This window comes from Triticum dicoccoides, chromosome 1B, assembly GCF_002162155.2.
Source record: "Triticum dicoccoides isolate Atlit2015 ecotype Zavitan chromosome 1B, WEW_v2.0, whole genome shotgun sequence".
Lineage (NCBI taxonomy): Eukaryota > Viridiplantae > Streptophyta > Magnoliopsida > Poales > Poaceae > Triticum > Triticum dicoccoides.
Window position 1 is genome coordinate 476594399 of NC_041381.1, and position 24875 is coordinate 476619273.

The following is a 24875-nucleotide window of genomic DNA, read 5'->3' on the forward strand; positions in this document are numbered from 1 at the left end:
CGTAACTACTCACAAAGCATATTCATGTTCATAATCAGAGGGGTAATAATATGCATAAAGGATCTGAACATATGATATTCCACCAAATAAACCAACTAGCATCAACTACAAGGAGTAATCAACACTACTAGCACCCTACTAGCACCAATCCTGGACTTGGAGACAAGAATTGGATATAAGAGATGAACTAGGGTTTGGAGATGAGATGGTGCTAGTGAAGATGTTGATGGAGATTGCCCTCTCCCGATGAGAGGAGCGTTGGTGATGACGAAGGTGATGATTTCCCCCTCCCAGAGGGAAGTGTCCCCGGAAGAACGGCTCTGCCGGAGCCCTAGATTGGTTCCACCAAGGTTCCGCCTCGTGGCGGCGGAGTCTCGTCCCGAAAGGTTGCCTTCTATTTTTTTTCTCATCGAAAGACTTCATATAGGAGAAGATGGGCGTCGGAGAGCCACTAGGGGGCCCACGAGGTAGGGGGGCGCGCCCCAGGGGGGCACCCTCGTGAGCAGGGTGTGGGCCCCCTGGCCTTCATCTTTGGCGACGATTTTTCTTTATTTATTTTAATATATTCCGTGGAGTTTCAGGACTTTTGGAGTTGCGCAAAATAGGCCTTCAATATTTGCTCCTTTTCCAGCCCAGAATTCCAGCTGCCGGCATTCTCCCTCTTTATGTAAACCTTGTAAAATAAGAGAGAATAGCCATAAGTATTGTGACATAACATGAAATAACAGCCCATAATGCAATAAATATTGATATAAAAGCATGATGCAAAATGGACGTATCACTAACTCCAATGTGCAGGGTAATATGCAGCGTCGTAGGGGTAAACCGCCCCAGCGCGGTGGAGGAATGAATCTGGAACGCCTGTTAAACCAGCCCCGCCCGAAGCATGGGACAAAGGAGGTTCCAGCCACACACCTTTGGAAGGATTGCCACGTCATGAAGGAGTTCAAAAATTCTGATATTTTTCGGTATGATCAGGGTCCATCTGGCCGTTCCGGTCCAGGATTCCATGGGCCGGGTTACGGTGGTGGCGGTTCAAGCTCAGGATTCCGGAATAATCAGGGCAATCAGAACAACCAAGGTGGTAATCATCAACAGGGTAATCAGGGGAGTCAACAGCAGTCGGGTTATCAGAGCAACCCAAAGCAGTTAAACAATGGACAGTATCATGTCGATCAGAAGCTCCATAAAAGAGCAGTGAACTCTGTTGAACCGGCGGTGCCCCGTTATTTACGTTGGTCTGAGCAGCCTATTGTCTAGAGTAGGGAGGATCACCCGCCCCGAGTTGACAATCCGGGTCACCTGGCTTTGGTGGTTGCACCTCAGGTGGGAGGATATAAGTTCACCAAGGTACTCATGGATGGAGGGAGCAGTATCAATATCTTGTACTATGAAACCTTCCACCGTATGGGGTTGACAGATAAGAATCTTAGACCGTCAAACACCGTTTTTCACGGAGTGGTGCCTGGCAAATCGGCTTACCCAATTGGTAAGATAGCTCTGGAGGTGGTTTTTGGAGATGATCATGACTCAAGGTCCGAGACACTGAACTTTGAAGTGGTCAAAATCAGAAGTCCGTACCATGCTTTATTTGGACAGCCGGTTTATGCTAAGTTCATGGCAAGGCCGTGTTATGTTTATCTGCAGCTCAAGATGCCGGGTCACAAAGGGACCATTACAGTTCATGGCAGCCATAAGATTGCTCTAGAGTGTGAGGAAGGAGATGCAGCATATGCTGAATCGGTTTGTGCAACGGAGGAGTTAAAGTTCTATAAGGACAATGTTGATCCAGTAGACATAACTTCCTTGAAGAAGCCTTCTACAGAACATGATCCGACCCTGAAGTTCAAATCGGCTGATGAAACTAAACTTGTTGATTTCGTTCCTGGCGATTCATCCAAGCAGTTTAGTATCAGCACAAATCTGGATCCAAAATAGGAAAGCGGGCTCATCGAGTTCATCCGTGAGAACCGGGACATTTTTGCATGGAAGCCTTCTGACATGCCAGGTGTACCGAGGGAACTCGCTGAGCACACTCTCAATATTGATCCCAAGTTTAAAACGGTCAAACAGTTCCTTCGCCGCTTCAACGAGGAACGACGCAAGGCCATTGGAGAAGAGGTAGCCCGTTGTTGGCTGCTGGTTTTATTGTTGAAGTGTTTCACCCAGAGTGGTTGGCTATAATCCGGTGCTGGTGCTTAAGAAAAACGGCACTTGACATATGTGTGTGGATTACACAGATTTGAATAAAGCTTGCCCAGCTGATCCCTTCGCCCTCCCTTGTATTGATAAAATCATTGATACTATGACGGGTTGTGAGCATTTGAGTTTTCTGGATACTTATTCTGGTTATCATCAAATCAAGATGGCAGTTAAGGACCAGGAGAAGACAGCTTTCATTACTCCCTTTGGAGCGTTCTGCTATGTATCCATGCCCTTTAGGCTCAAGAGTGCCCAGGCAACTTATCAACATTGCGTGCAGAATTGTCTTCATACTCAGATTGGGCGCAATGTTTATGCTTATGTGGACGATATTGTGGTCAAGTCCAGGAAAGCAGAGACACTCATATCTGATTTGCGAGAAACCTTTGATAATCCGAGAGTCTATAAAATGATGCTCAATCCGGCTAAGTGTGTTTTTGGTGTTCCGGCAGGCAAGCTCTTAGGCTTTCTGGTGTCTAACAGAGGCATTGAGGCTAATCCAGAAAAGATCAAGGCAATTACATCCTTGGCTAAACTGGCGTGTATCAATGATGTTTAGCGACTGGCAGGTTGTATTGCGGCTTTGAGCCAGTTTATCAGCTGTTTGGGAGAGAAGGCAATTCCTCTATATCGGATGTTGAAGAAAACCGACAACTTTGTCTAGAGTGACGCAGCTGATGCGGCGTTTGAGGACTTGAAGCGGCAGTTAGCTGAACCGCCAGTTCTTGCTGCTCCCATTGATAAAGAGCCACTACTGCTATATGTGGCTGCTAATGCCCGGGTTGTCAGTGTTGCCATTGTGGTGGAGCGCAAGGAGGCTGGGAAGGAGTACCCGGTTCAAAGGCCGGTTTACTATATCAGCGAAGTGCTCATTGAGTCAAAGCAAAGGTATCTGCATTGGCAGAAGCTAGTGTATGGGGTGTTCATGGCAAGTCGAAAGCTTAAACAGTACTTTCAAGGTCATCCCATCACAGTGGTCAGTTTTGCTCCTTTGGGGGATATAATCCAGAACAGGGAGGCAACTGGCCGGGTTGCTAAGTGGGCTATTGAGCTTGGACCACACGGTTTGAAGTATATGCCTTGCACAGCCATCAAGTCCCAGGTTCTTGTGGATTTCATCAATGACTGGACCGTGTTGAAGGCACCAGAATACAAACCAGACAGTACATACTGGACTATTCACTTTGACGGGTCCAGGCAATTGGAGGGCTCGGGGCTGGAGTTGTTCTTACTTCCCCTCGAGGTGATAAAATTCATTATGTTCTTCGCTTAATGTTCCCTTGTACTAACAATACAGCTCAATATGAAGCTTTACTCCATGGTCTTCGGGTGGCTAAGGAGATGAACTTAAGCCGTGTACGATGCTTTGGAGACTCAGACTTGGTAGCCCAGCAAGTTTCAGGTACTTGGGATTCCAAGGATCCACTCATGGCGGCTTACCGATGAGAGGTGGATATTGTGGCCGGTTACTTTAAGGGATATCAAGTGGAGCACATTGATCGGCGCAAAAACGAGGCAGCTGACGCTTTAAGCCGGCTAGGATCTTAGTGTAAACTGTTGCCGCCCAATACCTTTTTTGACGTCTTGCATAACCCGTCAGTTCAACAGCCCATAGAGGAGGACCTCATTGTTCCTGATCAGAGGCATAGTTGGTGGCTGCTTTACATATCATTCCGGATTGGACAGTTCCATACTTGGCATATATAAACCGGGGCGAGTTACCCGATGATGAAATTTTGGCCAGACAGATCGTCCGGCGGTCCAAGTCCATGGTTGTTCACAACGGCGAGTTACACCACTTCAGCATTTCTGGGGCATTCCAGCGTTGTGTTTCTCCTGAAGAAGGCCATGAGATTTTACATGAGATCCATGAAGGAGATTGTGGTCATCACGTGTAACACCCCAAAAATTTAACCATGATTTGTTTATCAAAATTTTGCCAGGAAATTAAATTTTTTATTTTCTGGATTTTTGTTTGATTTAAGAACCTCTCTTTTCTTTGATATTGTGGAGTTTTCACCCCAAGTAAAAACCTTTCAAAAGTATTGTTGGACTTATATACTCTCTCAATAAAACATTTCTTTTATCAGTGGAATAATTTCTGCAATTATTTGTCCCTGAGCTTTATTCCTCTAAAATGGTTTTCATAAGTTTTGGAGCCTCTTTTGCACTACAACCCTTTGATAAATTCATTTAAAAATCCCACAAAAATTTGGGGATGTCATGTGATGTTCCTAAATCACTTTTATGCAAAAATATCCTTCAGCCATTTGGAGATTTTGAGCTTTACCCCAAGTTTTCAAATCTGGTCCAGTTGGTACTTTTGCACTACAACCTATTTAAATATTTCTTTAAAACTTCCACCAAAATTAGGGGATGTTAGTAGGAGTATATTATTCATCTTTGTGCAAAAACCCACTAATGTTCTTTGAAAATTTTGAGCAAATCATCCTCTTTTGCTCTCTGGTCCAGTTTGGCATTTTCTACTGCAACCATACTTTAACTTGCCCTTTTACCCATGATTCTTTTTCCTACTTATAAACCATCCTACAAAACCCTTAAGTACAGGAGAATGGACCCATTGGAGTATTTTTGGTCCATGAAATGATAGCTTTTAGTTTCTGTCCAGAAATGGTTTTCTCAAAAACTTGCACTAACTAGTTTCTAGTCTTGCCAAACTAACATTGCCACCCTCTCTATCATCTAAAGAGACACTGATCTGGAGCTTTTGGCCACCCCAAGAGTTGCCTAGATGCACATGGCATTCTGTCAAACACCTTGTGTGCATGGTCAGTTTTGACATAGTTTCTGGTTTGTACATTGGACCTACTTGCTTTGCCTAACCAGCATGTCTAATGGCTCTACCATAGTCTATAGCCCCAACCTGCTTAAGCTCATGTGATTTGGAGCCCTCTCGCATGCCGTGGCATTTTGCCGAACACGTAGCGTGCATGCTCTGGGCGCGCCCAGAGCGCACGTTTTGCACGCGCGCGCACCGAGTCGCCGCGTCCCACTGCCGCCTCCCCGCGCCCGTTCTGGCCCCTTCCCGCTCGCAGCCAACAAGCCCGCCCCTCCCTCACCGCAGAGCCACCCCTGGAGCTCCACCGCCGTCAGGTCGGCCGTGGCCACTAGCGGCCGGCCACAGTAGGCTCCTGCCCTGGACGACACCGCCCGAGCCACACGCGCATGCCAGCTGCCCCTGGAACAGCTCGATCTCATTCGCAAGCCCGTCCGCTAGCTCGCGTCACCGCCACGTCGCCCTGCTGCAACTGAACAGCGGTTCACCGTCGATCTTATCTCCGACCGCCTCGAAACCGACCTCAACTGCCTATAAAGGAGCCTCCGGGCTCAACTAGGCACCCAGGCAACCTCAGGCCATCCCTCTGATGCTCCCCTCGCCAGCCATCGACGGCGGGAAGCTTTCTTCCTCGCCTGCGGCCAGTTCGGCCGCCGCCACTCTCCGGCTCTGTGCGTTGCAAGCTAAGCTTCCCCTGCCCTTCCAGGACCACCATTCGACTCGTCTCGATCTTGTGGAGCCGCCCAACCACTCAACTTTGACGGGGAGCCACCGTAGCCCAAACCCCCAATTCACCCGAAGCTGCCGTCCACCACGGAGCTCGCCGCCGGCGACTCCCTCCACCCCCACCAACCTAGCGACCACCGGGAGGACCGCCCTGGACTGGCGGATCCATCCCTGCCCTCCGGAGCCCGCGAGGAGCCGCCAATCGCCGGCGTTGATCGCCGGAGCCCCGCCCGTGTTCGGCCGGAGGAGGAAGGAGGCGGGGGCGACCGGTCAAACCTGACCAGCGGGCCCCCTGGACCCACTGTCAGTGACCACGGGCCGGTCCACGCTGGCGTAAGTGGAGGCGTAAACACAAAGTACGTCTCCTACGTGTATCTATTCGAAATGTTTTTTTATTTTTCTGTTTTATTTTAAAAACAGAATTTGACTAAACTTTAACTAGCTATAACTTTTAAAATATTACTACAGAAGAGTTGATTCTTTTTCCTACCTCTCTCAAATTTTGTCTAGTTTATTTTCAGATTTATTTGAAAAAAATTCAGACAACTTTTTTGTATTGGTTTGAAACTATGTATTAATTCAAATTTTTAAATAGGATTTTTGGAGATAGAAGAAAACTTTCAAAAGTTTTGGAATGCACCCTGCCTCTCCACAATTTGAAGGCAAGCATTCTGAACTCTGGCATAATATTTTTGTGTGTCGTTTGAATACGGTTACAACACTCCTTGTCTCGGAGTTTTTGTTATTTTATGTGATGATATGAACATACTCATAAGTGCATATTGATGATTCCGTGCTACTGAAATTTGATACGTTGTGATAGTAATCACCCTCGTATGCTTTTCATGCATACCGGAAGGAAGCCGGGAAAGCCTCTGTCTTGGGTAGACACGAGCTTGTCCATAGTTCCTCATCGAGACGGTTGCGTCCGGTATGGCATGACGGGGTATGATGAGTGGTGATTCTGTCTGTTGGTTGAAAATACATTTGTTATGCTAATCATGTAGGGAATACTTAAACCTCCTGAGTAGACCATAGATTGAGTCTTGTTCCAGTAACCCCCATACTTGTTTCGTACTACCACTTTTCCATGTCGTAGGTAGGGTACGGTTCAGTAAGTTGTCAACCCCTTCCTAGCACACACCGTACAGAGAGGCCATGGTGGAAGATACCGGATGCATCCGGTAGGCATGCCACTTGGTCCGGGGGCATGGGTGTTTCCGGTTGGGACTGAGAGGGGGGCATCCCTTAGTAGCCCGCGGTCTAAATTTGATCCCATGCTAATCGAGTCTGTAGCCTCCCCACTAAGAGTTTTGTTTGACAAGTGTCGTGGGTGATTCCAGACACCGGTAAGTTAAGCTGGTGTGTGCGGGTCAGGTGTGTTTTCAATTAAAAGACCGTAGACGGAATTAGTTCCGATGGACTAAACGAATGCGTTACTCGTGGGTAAAGACACTACAAGAAATATGTCAACTTGTGACCTTGACTATTGGTCACTAAAAGGTCATTATTTTTCATTTGCGACCTTTTTTTGACCAAAAACAGAAGGTCAAAAGCTGGGGTTCGTTAACTGACTATAGCGACCTTCTCTATGAGAAGGTCGTGGACGTTTACGACCAAAATATTCCTACTGTGGCGTTTTGGTCACTAGCAACCTCCCCAGGCCATGTAGGCATCCAGCATGGCAAACTGATGTGGCACAAGATTCAGCCCGGTCCAATTCGGTTTTCTACATGGGCCTAGCCCAACAATTCAGCCTATTTGTGTTTTTTTGTCTGTCAATTTTTTGTTGGGTTCATGGGCCAAGCCCAATATTGCAGCCTTTTTATTGTTGGGTTGTGGCCTTTCTGTCTAAACGAATTTAGTTTTTCTTTTCTTTTTATAAAAGAAGGGTCCACTAGTCAGATGGGTCCCAGTTGTCATCATCAGTTGGCTGTAGCCTTTTCAGGCGCAGTACACAGGAATACAATTTTGCACATATATATTGTTGAGAAATTTTCATAACTTTGCTGTCAAAGCAGCATGTACACAGGAATACAATTTTGCTATCAAAGCAACATTTCAAACATACATCTTCATGACATCGTACATAAAAACCAGCAATAAAAAGATTACAATATGCCATTTGGCTCAGATCTTGCATGCGCAGCATCTCACATTCATGTACAGGAGAGGAGGAGGGGCTTGAGTTGTCCTAAAGGACACAAAAAGTAGAGGTATTATTTTGGACAATAAGCTCCAAGACAACATTGTAGGCTATTAACATAAAATAAGTTATTATCAGGTTAAGCCTCCTTAGTTTAGTGATCACCATGAGATAGATAGCAGTACATTTGTTATACAGAGCAGCAACAATGAAAATAACAGAAAATTAAAATATAAGTGTGGCAGCGCCTAGAACATTTGCTAGAAAGAACATGCTTCCACCTTGTTTTAACAGAACTTTTAAAGTTAATAGTAATGTGCATCCATGGCATCATCAGTCTTAACCAAACCAGAGCAAGTAAAGGAGCCAATAGTCCTAATTCAGGTCATGTTATCATATCAGGTATTGCATAAAGACATGATTCACACTTTCACAGATGTGGTAGACAGAGATGCGGAAGCCTTTCTAAATTGGCGCAGCTCCAATTAAATTAAGCTTAGAGGAAGGCAATAAGCGAACAGTCTTAAGATGTAGTACCAAACAACAGTGAACACTAATGGGAAACATCAACCTCTCTTTTGTTTGCGAATGGGAGATATCAACCTCAGTTTGCAGCAAGACATAGTACACAGTTATCTCTTTTCTATGAAGACATGCACATTTTGATAGCCAAATGAGATAGATAGCAGTACATACGCCAGCAAAAGTGTGCACATGTGGTCTACTGAATTCAAGTAAAAAATGCATTCCAGACTTGAAAAGAAGAAGGGATTGCTAGGTGTCAGTGGAACTGATTAAAATTAAGTGCATTCTGCCCCTGATAATGTGTGGTCGGTTATGAAAACTGCTGCACATACCCATGTTCCATCCTTCGTGTTGTAGTCAGTCCCATAAACCGTCAGCCACTAGGCCTACCAATCACTTGAACCCAAACTAAAAATAGAAGAACTACATGGGAAGTTATTTATGCTGTAATTTTACTAACATGGGAAGTTATTTAGTGAATAGACCCCGGAGCAGAGGAGACAACGATGCACATGATGAACATCAACCAATTTAACAGCAGTGTGGCTCAAAAGTAGTATGAGAGTAGTGGACCATTACCTTCTTCTCTTCTTGGCCAGATTTGATGAACATCCTGCAAATAGGGAAGGAAGCAAACAGAACACAAGACTTAGGAACACATTCGTAGCAACAAGCAGGGTTGGCAACGGCAATTCAGAATAATTTGGTTTGTGATATACCTTAGGAAGGTCTTAGCGGTAGGATTGCCCATCTCAAACTTGAGATTGTTTAGTATATCCTTCTCCATCTTAATAGCTGCACATGCCCACAAGAACCCAGATCAGCATTCTAGCTAGGGTCGACCAACTGCAAGATCTCACAAATGAACCAAGCAAGCAAGAGAAGTACACACCACCTCCTGCTTCATGTAGGTGTTGTCGGTGATGTAGCAGAAGTCCTCCACATTTGGGGGGCTGACCTCCTCGTACTTACTGGATCCACACAACAGATCTGAAGTCAGGCTCATATCTTGATTTAACTGAACACTCGGCACAGAAATGAGGATAAAACGGGGGCTTACGAGGCAATGAGCATGGCAGAGACGCCGAGGAGCTGCAGCTTGGTTGAGGGAGTTGGACGAGAGGAAGCGGTCGGTTTAGGAGACGGTGAGGTAGAGCGTGTCGGAGACGAGCTTGTACTCCTCGGCGACCTCGACGAGCCAGTCGACGAGGATGTTGCGCATATTGAGGGTGACGTCCACCTGCACCCTCTCGATGTAATCCGCCGCCGGCCGCCGTCTCGCCTGGACCTGTAACGCAGTCACGCAGCTCATCAGAACCTTGCGATGAACGAGGAAATTGATTAAACCGATGTGACCGAGGAAGAACGACGCGTACCTCCATGGATCGGAGGTAGGAATAGATGTCGGACGCGTACGGAGCGCAGAGCTACGGGTCGCCGGTCTCGTCGACCGTGTCCGTCACCGGCTTGGACGCATGGAGGGATAGGGTGGCGGATCTGGCCACAGAAACCTAGTGGATGGATGGATCCCGGAGAAAAGGAGAGCAGGTGGGGTGGCTACACTAGCTTATACGGGATTAGAGGATGGGATCCGCGCTGTGATCAGGACGGGAGCAGGATGGGATCTACACGAGGCCGTCGTCGGGGTTTGTGGCGTGGTGGAGGCGGCCGTGAGGAGGGGAGAAGGAGATGGTGAGGGAGGGAGGGCGCCGCCGACGGCGAGGGGATGGTAGGGTTAGAGAGGGGTGGCAGCGTCGATCTGGACCGAGGAGGTGGCGGGCGGGCGGAAGGAAGGGAGGAGAGGTTAGTGGATCTGGGTAGGGTTTGGTGCGGTGGGTTTCCTCAGATGGATGGATGGATGGATGGATGGATGGTGGGATTGCTAGCAATGGATGGTAGGATGTCTGCCATGTCATCGATCCGTGTGACACGTGGTTCCCCCAATCAGAGTCTAGCTTATGTAATTGTGTTGTTTCTCTTTTGTTTCTTTTATATTTTTACACTCTTATTTCAAGTAAACACTCAATATATTAGCTTCATGTTGTATGTTTAAATGACCCAATATTGTGTTGATATGTGTATCTTAGGATTTCAAACAATGATGATATTGTGGTCTTCATTTGCATTGCACACAAAAATCATTTTCCATTTTTCGAGTGTCCAACATGTTTCTTTAAGGACCTGTCATATATTTGTTGCAAAATTATACCACACCATTTTTAAAAAATACTATGACATATTTAATGCACAATTGACAAAATGGTTGGGTGTCAAAAGTTTCGATCCACCTCTCGTGAAAAAGACAAATTTTCGTCAATTCAGCTGGAAGTGGGTCAAATTTGAACTGCAGCTACCTCGTAGTTTGCTCTTTATTTTTTTCAAAAATCATTTCTAGGTACAAAAGTATCTATTTAATCAGAGAAACACCAAAAAATGTTGATTTGGGGAGTTTTCACTTTCATTGCACAAAAGAGCCATTTTCCATTTTTCCAGTGCCCGAAATGAGGTTTTTTGTGAAGAACCTACCAAATAATTATTGCAAAATTGGACCAAATCAATTTTCTAAAATACTAGGTCATATTTAATTCATAATTGACCAAATGGTTGGGTGTCAAAAGTTTGATCCACCTCTGGTGAAAAAGACAAATTTCCGCCGTTTCAGCTGGAAGCGGGTCAAATTTGAACTGCAGCTACCTCATAGTTTGCTCTTTATTTTTCCAAAAATCATTTCTAGGTACCTAAGTATCTATTTAATCAGAGAAACACCAAAAAAATTACAAGATTCAGCCACTAGCTAGGAACGGTCATTCCCGCCGTTTTGACCGCATTTTGAAATGGGCATAAAAAATTCAAAAAAAAATCAAAAAATTGGAAAAATTTCGCATTGTGTCATTATATATGACCAAATTTCCAGGAAAAATGATAAACTTGTAATACGGAAATTATTTTAAAAAAGTGTTCTCAGAAATGAGCTATCATGCGTGAAGATTCATGGCTTTCAAGCCAAATGATCAATCTTATGGCCACATTCATGGCATAGTTTGTTCAAATGATCTCATATTGTGGAAAAGGGTGCATATTGGAATGGCAAACAATGTTGATTTGGGGAGTTTTCACTTTCATTGCACAAAAGAGCCATTTTCCATTTTTTGAGTGCCCGAAATGAGGTTTTTTTGTGAAGAACCTACCAAATAATTATCGCAAAATTGGACCAAATTATTTTTCTAAAATACTAGGCCATATTTAATGCACAATTGACCAAATGGTTGGGTGTAAAAAGTTTTGATCCACCCTTGATGAAAAAGACAAATTTCCGCCGATTCAGTTGGAAGCGGGTCAAATTTGAACTGCAGCTCCCTCATAGTTTGCTCTTTATTTTTTCAAAAAATCATTTCTAGGTACATAAGTATCTATTTAATCAGAGAAACACCAAAAAAATTACAAGATTCAGCCACTAGCTAGGAACGGTCATTCCCGCTGTTTTGACCGCATTTTGAAATGGGCATAAAAAATTAAAGAAAAATCAAAAAATTGGATCGCATTGTGTCATTATATATGACCAAGTTTCCAGGAAAAATGATAAACTTGTAATGCGGCAATTTTTTTTTAAAAAGTGTTCTCAGAAACGAGCTACCACGTGTGGAGATCAATAGCTTTCAAGCCAAATGATCAATCTTATAGCCACATTCATGGCATAGTTTGTTCAAATGATCTCATATTGTGCACAAGGGTGCATATTGGAATGGCAAACAATGTTGCCTAAGGAAGTTTTCATTTTCTTTGGACGAAAAAACCATTTTCCATTTTTCGAGTGCCCAAAAGGAGGTTTTTTTGTGAAGGACCTCCAAAATAATTGTTGCAAAATTGGACCAAATCATTTTTATAAAATACTAGGACATATTTAATGCACAATTGACAAAATGGTTGAGTGTAAAAAGTTTTGATCCACCTCTCGTGAAAAAGACAAATTTCCGCCGATTCAGTTGGAAGCGGGTCAAATTTAAACTGCAGCTGCCTCATAGTTTGCTATTTATTTTTTCCAAAAATCATTTCTAGTTACATAAGTACCTATTTAATCATAAATACATGGTTTGGTGGCGATTCATCGAGGTCTGGACGGCGGCCGAGGGCTCCAACTCTAGAGCGCGTAAACTCGCATGCCCGCCGCGTGGTCACCGCGTGACCATGGTGTTGCCATGTGTTCTGGGCGGCCTAGGCATGTCTAGTGGGTTGGGCACTCCCCTGGTAGGTGCTAGGAAGAAAACTACAACATAAGATTCTCACGAGGAGACCGGTCGATGCTCAAACATGAATTAGCAGCCAAGTGTTTGATTAGCGGTACGGGAAATGTACATGGCTAATGGGCGTGAGTTTTGGATGAGGATGATCAGTTACTAAGAAGACCGTCTTCACAAATTTTCAGCTCAAAAGGAGGAGCCTAGATGGTACTTGCTTTGCAAACTACCACACTGGACATAAATACGAATGTTGAAGCTCGGCTCAAAATAATGAATGGATTGAGCTGGCATTTGGTGGAGGACAATTATTTGGGCATAGGAAAGCACTGTAGAAAATGGATACTATTTGGACATGCCAAGGTGGTACTTCCTTCACAAACTGTTATTCTGAACAAAATAGGAAAATGAATATTTTTGAATTAGTTTTGAACTAGGAAAGGAATGTTTTTACATATTTGACGAAGATATGACCCAAAGAATTTATGAGATTTTTTTGGGAATTTTGGGAATGACAGAAATATAGGTTGCTTCACAACCTAGGGCAAAAACTGCCACATGGACATGACACATAGGCAAAACTGATGAGGTGGTGCCTAGTCATAGCAACCCACCACAATTTACAAGGCTATGACCATCTATATTGGTCGTTAACAACTAGAAGTAAGGCAGCGGACTAGCGCTGGTTGCTTTATGACCTTTTTGTGTAAGGAAATTACGACCTTTCTGACCAAAATGGTCGCAATGGTTTAGGGTTTGGAGCACCCTGAACAGCTTTTGACCAATTGGTCTGAAATGGTCATAGATCTATGACCAATTCTTCCAGGGTCACTGACAGAAGGTCACTAGTTGACATATTTCTTGTAGTGAGAGTACACCCTCTGCAGAGATTAAATCTATTCGAATAGCCGTGTCCATGGTTAAGGACTATAGTCTGGGATGGGTCAAGTGTCGGTCTTAGTGTCGGTCTTCGGAGGAGAGACTGCTAAACCAGAACATGGATCATGATTTGTGACTTATGATGATTGAGATTATTATTGTTATGGACTAACCATTTATATTATTTGAAATATTGAGTATCCCTGGGACGGTTCTACCTCCTGGATATTCACTGTGATTATTCTCTTATAAGCCCTTTATGTGGTGTCGCTCAGACGCCCGACTATGGCCTGCTTGTCATTTAAATTACTTATAAGCCCTTTACGTGGTGTCGCACAGACGCTCGACTGTGGCATGTTTGTTATTGATTTACTTTATAAGCCCTTTATGTGGTGTCGCACAGACGCCCGATTGTGGAATGTTTGTTATTTATTTACTTTATAAGCCCTTTATGTGGTGTCGCTTAGACGCCTGACTGAGGCATGCTTTATATCATTATCCTTTCGAGGCGTCGCTTCAGACACCCGATCGGTGCATTTTATTTCTACTCCATTATTGCATATTCATGTTGTATGTAAATACCTTCGTGCATGCATTAAGGATTTTATTTTGTGACTGACGTTGTGATCATAGAATATTTTAGAGCATCATTATCATTTGTATATTACCCGTGTTCATAATGTTTGCGAGTACATTCAAAGTACTCACTGGCTTGTCCCTGCTATTGTCTTGGCCAGATTTCTTGCTTGGAGAGGAGCGTTGCGATGACAGCCCAAGAACCTAAGCAATGGTGATAGCAGCCTCGCGAAGATAGGAGTTATCCAGGTCAACTGTTCCTGTGGGAAAATGGAGTTCCATAGACGCAGATGAACCACAAACCGCTTCCGCCATCAGCCACTAGAAATCAATTGTTGTACTCATAGGCCAGAATGGTCTTGTACTACATATTATGTATTTTGCTTGGAGTTTCTGTATCCAGTTGGTGTCTCGCCAGCTAACAGTAATCCTGGGGCTGGTGAGCACAAGGGCCATTTTCTGGGAAATAAATATCCCAAAAATCCGGTCCTGACATCACGCCGGTTCAAAATCCTTGGTTGCTAAAGCTTTTCGTCACGGTTTCTATTGGTTGACAGCTCATGCTGATGCTGAGGACTTGGTCAGACGGTGTGACGACTGTCAAAAATTCTCAAGACGAGCTCATGTGCCAGCTCAGGAGCTACGGATGATTCCTATCACCTGGCCATTTGCAACTTGGGGGCTTGACATGGTAGGGCCTTTCAAGCGATCAAAAGATAAGAAGACCCACCTGCTGGTGGCGGTTAACAAGTTCACTAAATGGGTTGAAGCGGAGCCAGTGAGCAAGTGTGATGCAGCCACGGCGGTTCAGTTCATCAAAAAGGTGATCTTCTGTTTCAGTTTTCCACATCGCATTATCACAGATAATGGCACGAACCTATCTAAAGGCGAGATGGAGGAGTTTTGCCAACGAGAACACATCCGGCTTGATGTAGCATCTGTGGCGCATCCCCAATCCAATGGTCAAGCTGAACAAGCTAACCAGGGAATTCTAAAGGGTATAAAGCCCCGGCTTATGGTCCCTTTGAAGCGGACGCCGGGTTGCTGGGTGGAAGAACTACCATCTATGTTATGGAGCATAAACACCACCCCAAACCGGTCTACAGGTTATACGCCTTTCTTCATGGTTTACGGAGCAGAGGCGGTACTCCCCAGTGATATTCGTCATGACTCGCCTCAAGTTGCCAATTATGTTGAAGCGGACAACAAGCAAGCACGTCAAGAAGCACTGGACCTGTTAGATGAGAAGCGAGATATGGCTTTGGCTCGTTCGGCGGTTTACCAGCAAGACCTGCGGTGTTATCATAGCCGCCGGGTTAAGACAAGAACCTTTCAAGAAGGCGACTTAGTGCTCCGGCTCATCCAGGATCAGACCAATATGCACAAGTTATCCCCACCTTGGGAAGGACCCTTTATGGTCAGCAAGAATCTGCACAATGGATCATACTACCTCATTGACGTTCGAGAAGACTCACGCACTTCTGAGGAGGAGACCCAGCGGCCGTGGAACATAGCTCTCCTTCGGCCTTACTACACTTGAGTTATAGGCTCTTCCTGTGTACATATTATGATAATGTATATATTATGATCAATATAATAAACCGACATCCTTGCTACAAGCAGGGCCTCTTCCGTTCTTCCAATGTTTTTTGGTTACAAGGGGGCTTCTGCGTCCAGAGCGATGACCTGTTTTGTCCATTAAACCGGCTATTGTGCCATCATACAGCTTGGGAGCTTCACACCCAAGGGGCCAAAGAGAGATCTGTTGCTATAAGCACGACTCAAACATAGGCACCCATTAAGCACAGCTCACAAAGTTACTTGGGGGCTCTCTGTGTAAAGTAACAAAAAGTTTGAAAGGACCCTTTTAACCGGGTATCGACCCACGGCTTGGAAGCTTGGTGTATTCACCTAAAACCTCGGGTTAACCTGCCTTCATCAAGTAAGCCACTCCTATCCAGGTAATCCTGGCATGACCCGTCGAACGTTTGACAGTTACTCTCATTGAGACCCTGAAGTTGTCAAAGTTAAAATGACGATTGGTTAGTTGGAGGCCCATCTTAAAAGGCTTTGTCAAATGGTTTAACTCAGCGGCCTGGCAGCCCACGAAAAGCCTCGAATTTGGGCCTGGCAGCCCTCGAAAATCCTCGACTACAAGTTTTTATTTGCTTTGTTTTTTGCAAGTTTTATCCTTATTTGGTCACGTTTTAAGGTAAACCGGCATCTCTTGATCTGGCCAGGCTATATGTCTTCATCTCAACCCAGTGTTTTTTAACCCGGTATGGCTTATAGTTATCATCTGTTCAAGCATATAATCAATGGTGAACCGACATCTTTCAATCCGGTCTGGCTTTGACTACCTGTCGCCAGTATGATCATCCGGTGTTCATCACAACCCGGTTTACTTCTTACAATATCAACATTACATGATGAAAGTTGGGTATTCACCCTTACTACAAATAAGTTGGTAAACCAACAGCATAATTTCATATCACAGGTATGATTTATTTTTTGCTATTTTTACAACCTTGGTTACCTACCAGGTTATGTATTGGGCATTATGACCGTCCAGCGGTAAACCGCCCGGACAGATTTTTTGTTATGCAGTTATAAGGACAGCATAATGTTATAATGGTACATAAGCAAGTATTGCAATTATCATGACGGATCAAACAAAGTCATATCTCAGTGCACGATGGCGGCAGATCAAAGTATTTCAAACTAGCCTATTACAAGGCGCTTTAAAGCCCAAAATAAGGAATTGTTCTTTCCAAAGAACAAAGTTTATGAAACATCAACCCCATTGCCGGATCAAGATTCATCACCATGTTGACGTGAAGTTGATGGATCATCTGGCGTCGGTTCAGCCTCCTCCTCTCCATCCAGTTGCTGGAAGTCAACGGTGGTCCATTCAATCCGGGTTAAAGCTTGAAAGACATCTTCTTCACTTATAAGTTCGGACATATCAACGTCAGGGGCGTAAGTGTGCTTACGGAATGGCGGGATAAGATTTTGCACTTCCTTCACAGCAGTATCAATCCGTTGGTTGTTCGCATCATAAAAGGACCGGTGAACAGTCAAGTTAGCTTCTTCCGCCAATTGACTTGCCAGGGGACGCATCTCCTTTGTCAGAACTTTGAGGGCTTCATTGTCAAACTCTGCCCCGTTTTCTTGCTCACCAGGAAAGCCCTTGGCAATATCAACTGGATCCAGGTCAGCTATCCATGCTTTGGCTCGAGTAAGTGCCAACAGAGCGCCAGCCCTGGCAGCGGATCGCTTCATCTCTTCTATCTACGCTGGCATCATGGATAACCTTGCTAGAGTGTTCTTGATCAATGTTGGGGTCGGTTTCCGCACAGATGACCCGTTGGGCACCGGTATATAGTTGCTCTATCAACGTATAGGCTGCCTTCAGCTTCATCCGCATGTCAGAGCCCAAATGAGCAACACGGCCACCTACAACGGTTTAAGATTTTGATGTTAAACCGGCAAATTTCATAGATGGTTATTCAAGAAATTATGATAGCAGTATTTACCAAATATCACAGAGGTCATGGCATTTACTTGGCGCTTCAACCCAGTTAGTTCTTTCACCACCGGTTTAAGAGCTGACTCGGCATCCTCATCTCGCTTCAATAATGATGTCTTCTCTGTTTCCCAGCTGGCACACTCATTCTTGAACCCTTCTTTAAGTTGTTCCATGGCTGTCAAAGCGGTTTTGAGCTCATCTTTGGACTTGGAAGTTTCTGCTTGTTGGGACTTGATGTTCTCTTGAAGATCAGCAATTTGAGAGCCTTGATGATTTATATCAGCCTGCCACGGTCAGATGAAGAACATGTAAATATTTTATCAAAAGTCCCAAGCATATAACCAGTTATACACTTGGCACTTGGGGGCTAATGCGAATTGCTTCTTTGCTACTGATTGTTTGAAGTCCCAAGGATCAATACAAGTTTTAATCTTGGCACTTGGGGGCTAATGTGTGTTTGATCAAGAAAATACACAGGCAAGGGAAGTTAACAAAATACGGTATGGAATATAAAAGTCCTGGTTTATCTTCAAGAGATAAACCGGCCCTTGGGGGCTACTCAGTCGAAGTGTTCTTTATCTTTAAAGTCCCGGTTTGTCTTCACGAGACAAACCGGCCCTTGGGGGCTATAATACAGTGAAGGTACATAATAAAGGATGAGAGTGTTTGGAAGATTACCTCATAGCGTTCCTTCATTGGATTCACCAAACCGGCCTCATAATCTCGGCTTGTGTAAAGCCGGTTCAAGAATCCAGAATGAAGATCCTGAGCACAAAGATTAACATAGCTTGATAAATCGGTCTTCCCTTTCCCCTTGCCCATAGCAGCAAATTCGTCCTTGGCAGTATGTTTCGATAAAGCAACTAGACTGCCTAGGGCGGTATAAGCAGTGCCAGTGATAATAACATCATCACCACCTTTTGATGGGCTCGGTGGATTGACATTATCTTTGGCCGGGCTCGGCGGATTAGCAGCAGGGCTTGGCGGATTAGCAGCGGGACTCAGCGGATCTGCAACTGGACTAGGAGGTGTGACATGTGGATTTGATGTATCAACATGTGTGGCCGGGTCAGCTTCCGGCGGATTAGCATCAGTGGCTGGATCCGATGGGGGCAGAGTCATCCATAATAACATCAGTATCTCTACCGGCATCTTCTGGAGTCTTTTCCGGTTCAACTTCACAAGAAGGTTCACTGGTCTTGGTTTTCTTGCTCAACCTGCCCTTGGCACTATAAGATCAAAACAGAAGATTAGTATGGTAAACCGATACACGAAGGAAAAAGTTAAAGGGCAGTATACTTACTCGGGGACGGTTTTAAGGGGAGGCAGCTGAGTGGTTGATGAACCGCCAGATGAGGAATTAGAGGACACCTGATAATTCGAGTCAGATGGATTAAGTGGGTTCCGGAAGCAACCAGCCAAGGGACAAGGCTTACTAAAAGAAGAAGAGACCTCCGAACGACGCTTCCGGGGTGGAGTGTCTGGCAAACTGGAGGAGGAGACCTGTTGACCACTGTGCCGAGTTGTGCGGCGACCTTCTTGTTGCTGTGTCTTCAAAGAAAATTGTGGATCCAAATAAGCAAGTGGGTGAGAGTGTTTTACTTTCTGAACTGCACGACGAAATTTCTGAACCGGCACATGATCTGAACCGGAGGAAAGGGAGATTACCTCAACATGATCAGCGCGGCTGGCTTCCGCATCATCATGATAATAGTCATTGTTAATAAGGTGTATGAAAAAGGAGCCAAGGGAGTCAAGTTCTACCTCTTGATCTGAATCTTCAATATCTTCGGGCGGATCAGCAGTTTCGCCGGTCTTCTTCTTGGCTGCTCTCTTTATGACTTTGCTCTTGGCACGAGGAGCCCTTGCCGGTTTATCTGAAGCCTTCCTTTTCCAGAAGGAGCTATTGGCCTATAAAAATTAAACAAAGGTTTATTAGAGCAATGTTAAAGCGGAGGCGGATAAAGAAAGCACGAGGTTAAAATCTTTACCGCTGGCGGTTTGTTGGCGGTGTAAAAGGGGGCCAGCCCGGTTTGGCTGCATGCAGCGATTGGTTCGTCTAGCATCTTCTTCACAGATTCGGTGACTTCATCATCAGTCATTTCTATCTTATTAAACCGCTGAGGATCCTTGATATTTCCGGTGTACTCATGCAACAATCCGGGGCGGCGACTTAAAGGAAGGACACGCCACGCAACCCAACAGTGAACGAGGTCAACACCAGTTGGCTAGGAGAGCCCGGAGCTAGGCGATTTGAGGTGCATAGGCCTGTCGTTCCTTGGCGGTGAGTCGTGGAGGCAGTGGATGGCCATTGCTGAGCCGGTGAGCACGGTAACCCGGTAAAGGATTTTATCCAGCAGGGGCAGTGTTTTGACAATAGAACCAGCTTAGATTCCAGTCTTTCGAATGGCTGTGATGTTTGGCGTGAGGAAAATCAACTTCTTTTCTTTTCTGAATCGACACACCACCAAGTTTAGTATTGGGGCCTTCAGCGAACTCAGTGCGGCGGTTTAAGTGGAAGAAATCTCGGAAGAGCTCAACGGTTCGTTCCTCTTGAAGGTAAACTTCGCAGAATACTTGGAAGTTGCATATGTTGGACACAGAATTTGGTCCAATGTCCTGAGGATGGAGTTGAAAACTAGCAAGGACATCCCGGAAGAACTTTGATCCGGGAGGGCTGAATCCCCGGTCTAAGTGCTGCATAAATACAATCACTTCTCCGTCTTGAGGTTCAGGAGGGCACTCAGGGCCAGGGACTCGCCAATGAAGGACATTCTTGGAGGCTAAAGTGCCAGTTACAACGTATCCATTAATTTGAGTCTCTGTGATCCGGGAGGGAGCCCAGTTGCAAGCTGAGAATTGCCTAGTCATTTTGGAGGATAAACTGTAAAAGAAATGCGAAAGGCCGGTTTAAGATCAATGTCGAGATGCTCTCAACCGGTGTTAAACCGGGAAATTCAAAAGAAACAAATTTGGAAGTTGAACCGGATACTACTATCGAAGTCAGAATGGCGGTTTAAGTGAGGGCTAATGGTATCCGGCGGATTACTAACTACTAAAGGTTAAACCGCCCCTAAACAGAAGAGGCAGAGCTGAAATCTACTAAGTGTTTACAAAAACATGTTTCACAATATGGCAGTATAATTTTGGATCTACCGAGGTTAATAAAAGAAACTTATACTGAACCCTACAATGGCGCTACAAAGAACAGAGAAGATCCGAGTTTTTTCAGGAACAACAAGATGCTGTGGTGCGGCAGACTAAGGTTATGGATCTAGTTGCAAAGGAAAACAATCGGGCCTAGCTAAGGTTCAGCAGCGATGCCAAGGGAAAAATGAACTAGTATTGATGAATGTCGATGAACAGGGAAGAACATGAAGTACTAATGGAGATCTAGGGTTAAGGGAAGGAAGCTTACCAGGACCACGCCGCAGCGGAGGAGTGTCGTAGGAGCTCTGGTATGAACAGGGTGATGCAGCGGCCTAGGTTGGTGCAGATTCGAGGACCGGCGGCGGCGGCGGCGGCGCTGAAGTTCTTCGGGTCGCGAGGAGGAAGACGAGAGGCAAGGGGGGAAATTGGAAAGACCCCCGGCTCTATTTATAAAGAAAAGGGGACAAACGGCAGGCACGAAAATCGAGGAGTCTGAAGCGGCGAAAGGGGGCGCAGCTATCCCCTTGATCTTCGGGATGCAATTAACGAAGGGTATCTTTTATGCAGACGATGACATCATGACGATTTACTACAGTGACAGAAGATGATGTCACGACGATTTACCAAAATTTACAGGGAAACGGCAACATGGCAGTTTACAGGAGTCATCAGAAGATGCCCGTGGAATTTGTCTAAGTGTTGAAGATTGACATGAACAGGTTCAAATCAATCTGGGGCCTAATGTTGAGGATATAACTACAGAGTATAAACCGCCCAGGAGGGGCCGGTTCACGCTCAACCATACTGAAGTCCATGAAGACAAGAAGATGGCGCTTTACTGATGAAACATAGAGGCCCAAGCCCAGAGGCGGATTAGGGCCCATAGCGGTATACTTGTATTGTAAGTTAGGGAAAGGAAGAGACCGAGCCGAACACTTGTATGAGTCGGCCTCGGAACTCTGTAAACCGGCCGGGCGTCAACCTGTGTATATAAACGGACGACCCGGCGGCGGTTCAGGGACAACAGACAACAACTCGAGACCCAGGCTAGCGTGTTTGCTCCTTGGTCATCGAAACCCCAATAATCCCATCACAAACTAGACATAGGCTTTTACCTTCATCGAAGGGGCCGAACTAGTATAACTCTCGTGTCCCTTGTCCGGTTTAACCCCTTCAAGCTAACCTCATTGCGATGGCTCCACGACTAAGTCCTTCTGCTAGGACATCTGACATGATATTTCCACGACAGTGACCGAATGTTGTTCGGAGTCCCGGATGAGATCACGGACATGACGAGGAGTCTCGAAATGGCCGAGAGGTAAAGATTGATATATAGGACGATGGTATTCGAACACCGGAATAGTTTTGGAGTGCACCGGGTACTCATCGGGTCACGGGAAGGGGTTTCGGGCACCCCCGCAAATGTATGGGCCTTATGGGCCAAAAGGGGGGGTAGACCAGCCCACAAGGGGGCTGGTGCGCCCTTCCCTTGGCTAGTCGGCCCTAGGGGAAGGAAAGGGGAGGGGTGGCCCCTCATGCATTTCCCTCCTCAGGAGAGAAAGGAAAGGGGGGGGGGGGGGGCACCTCCTCATTCCTTCCTCCCGTACTCCAAATAAGGAAGGGGGCGCCACTTGGGGGAAGACCCCAAGTAGGATTCGGCCTACTTGGGGCGCCTCCTGGTTGCTCCCTCCATCCCCTACCTATATATATGTGGGAGGGGCGCCTAGCACAATACACGACATTGTCTTAGCCGTGTGCGGCACCCCCCTCCATCGTTTACACCCCCGACCATATTTTCGTAGTGCTTAGGCGATGCCCTGCGGAGATAACTTCACCATCACTGTCACCACACCGTTGTGCTGCCGGAACTCATCCACTACCTCGTCGCCTTCCTGGATCAAGAAGGCGTAGACGTCACCGAGCTGAACGTGTGCTGAACACGGAGGTGCCATACATTCGGTACTCGATCGGTTGGATCGCGAAGAAAGATCGACTACATCAACCGCGTTGTAAAACGCTTCCGCTTACGATCTACGAGGGTACGTAGACACACTCTCCCCCTCGTTGCTATGCATCTCCATGGATAGATCTTGCGTGTGGGTGTAGAATTTTTTTTGTTTCCCATGCAACATTTCCCAACAGTGGCATCCGAGCCTGGTCTATGCGTAGATGATATGCACGAGTAGAACACAAAGAGTTGTGGGCGGTGATAGTCATACTGCTTACCACCAACGTCTTATTTTGATTTAGCGGTATTGTGGGATGAAGCGGCCCGGATCAACCTTACATGCCCACATACATGTGGTTTGTACACAAGGGAGTGATACTAACAAAATATAACTTGCTAAAGCGAAGATGTGACCAGGATGAGACGATTCAAACCTCTTTCTAGATTGTCCGTTGGCCAAACTTCTTTGGCGTACTCTTCATATAGCCTTCAACGTGAATCCTTCTACGAGCATCAACACATTATTTGGGATGGGCTACATGAAGTGGATTTAAATATTGAGGGGCATATTCTGATAGGGATATGTGCACTATTTTGGGCTATATGAAACTGTAGAAATGATATGATCTTTAACCGAAAAAAATTTAACACCTTTTTGCAGGTTATCTTCAGAATCACTGCTTGGATCCGTACGTGGTTGTTACTCACTCATGCGGGCTCCAGTGAGCTTTTGGTTACTGGGTGAAACCGGTAGAAAACGGTAGTACGGGTTATCTTCAATCTATTTGGATGGTGAGCTGACAATAGGCTAGGTGTTTAGTCATTGTAGCCTATTTCTTTCACCGACTATGGCATCTTTTTATTTTATTATTATTTCTGAGCTCTGTTTGTGAGGTAGTACTGGACCTGAATTCTTGTTTTTGTACTTTAATTCAATAAATAGGTTGCATGCATCACTCTGGGGCTATCCTCCTTTTCATAAAAATAAATCTTTTTGGTGATCAAGATCACGGAGTCGTGCGGAAGCCGCACTAGTATTAAGAATGGATAGTCAAGTTATGTTGTATAAGCTCTAGTGCCGGGGTTGTAGGATATTACTTGGGTTGAGCATGTCATGTTTCACGTGCTGCCACGAGAAACAAGTTAAGCGTGCAAGATACGTTTAAATAATGGCAACACTTGGAGCCAACCGACTGATAATTGGGTGCATATCGACATGTGGCCGTGGGATCCGAGTTAGATCAGATGGCACGCAACGCATCTCTCCTCACGCATCCATGTAGTCTCGGTTGCAAAAAAAAGAAGGGTATGTATTGCGACAAATTGCACAGGCTGAGTGCAACATGAACCCTATTGCAAAGAAAGGGATTTGAGGATCTAGTTTGCAGTCGTTGGAAAAGATAGAATTCAGCGAGGATTGCAACAAGATTCATGTTGTGAAGCCTTGATCGTAACATGAACCTTTGTTGCAAAGAAGGGGATTTAAGGATTTAGTTGCAATCATAGAAAGAAAAACAGCTCGGTGTGGATTGCAACAAGGCCGCAATGAGGGCAACATGAACCTTGTTGCAAAGGCCCGACGGCTCATGACGAGGGATTGGACGGTTGTTCGGGGCTCCATCGAACTGCTGCCCGGGCGATCGATCTTCTAGGATCATTGTCCGACGGACGTGCAGCTTACCCCTTGATTTCTTTTTTTTCACCTGATACGTCTTGACTAAACATAGAAATTGAGAAAGTGGACATAAAATAGACCCAAAATAAAGCAAACGGGTTGGGCCATCGCGGGAAATGTTGCCGCGGCAGGTAGAAGGTAGACCCGCGATAAGAAAGCATCTGACTCCGACGATGAAGGAAGCATCGCATCGCATCAAATGGAATCACCCAACAAACCCCCGCCTCGACGCCAGCAGGTTCGAAACAAATACGCACCCACCAAAGTGTCGCTTCACGGCCAGTCTCCCACGCCCAACTCCACGCAGCCTCGCCGCCAGGAGACAGGCGTTGAGTGAGGATGGTGAGCCCGCGGTGTGCGCGAACCTGCCGATGCTGAACCCCGCCGGCGGGAAGGGCAGGGTCGTTGACGACGACTTCGGCGGGATCGCGGCGTACGTCGCTGGCTCCATCGAGTCCAAGGCCGCAGTCATCCTCGTCTCTGATAT

At 45.7% G+C, this 24875-nt stretch overlaps 2 pseudogenes; one reads left to right on the forward strand and one right to left on the reverse strand.

Annotated features, from left to right (window-relative positions):
• Positions 1–9452: 9452 nt before the first annotated feature.
• On the reverse strand, positions 9453–17788 carry LOC119350492 (annotated as a pseudogene).
• Positions 17789–24561: 6773 nt separating this feature from the next.
• LOC119350493 overlaps positions 24562–24875 on the forward strand; it is a 3868-nt pseudogene continuing 3554 nt past the window's right edge.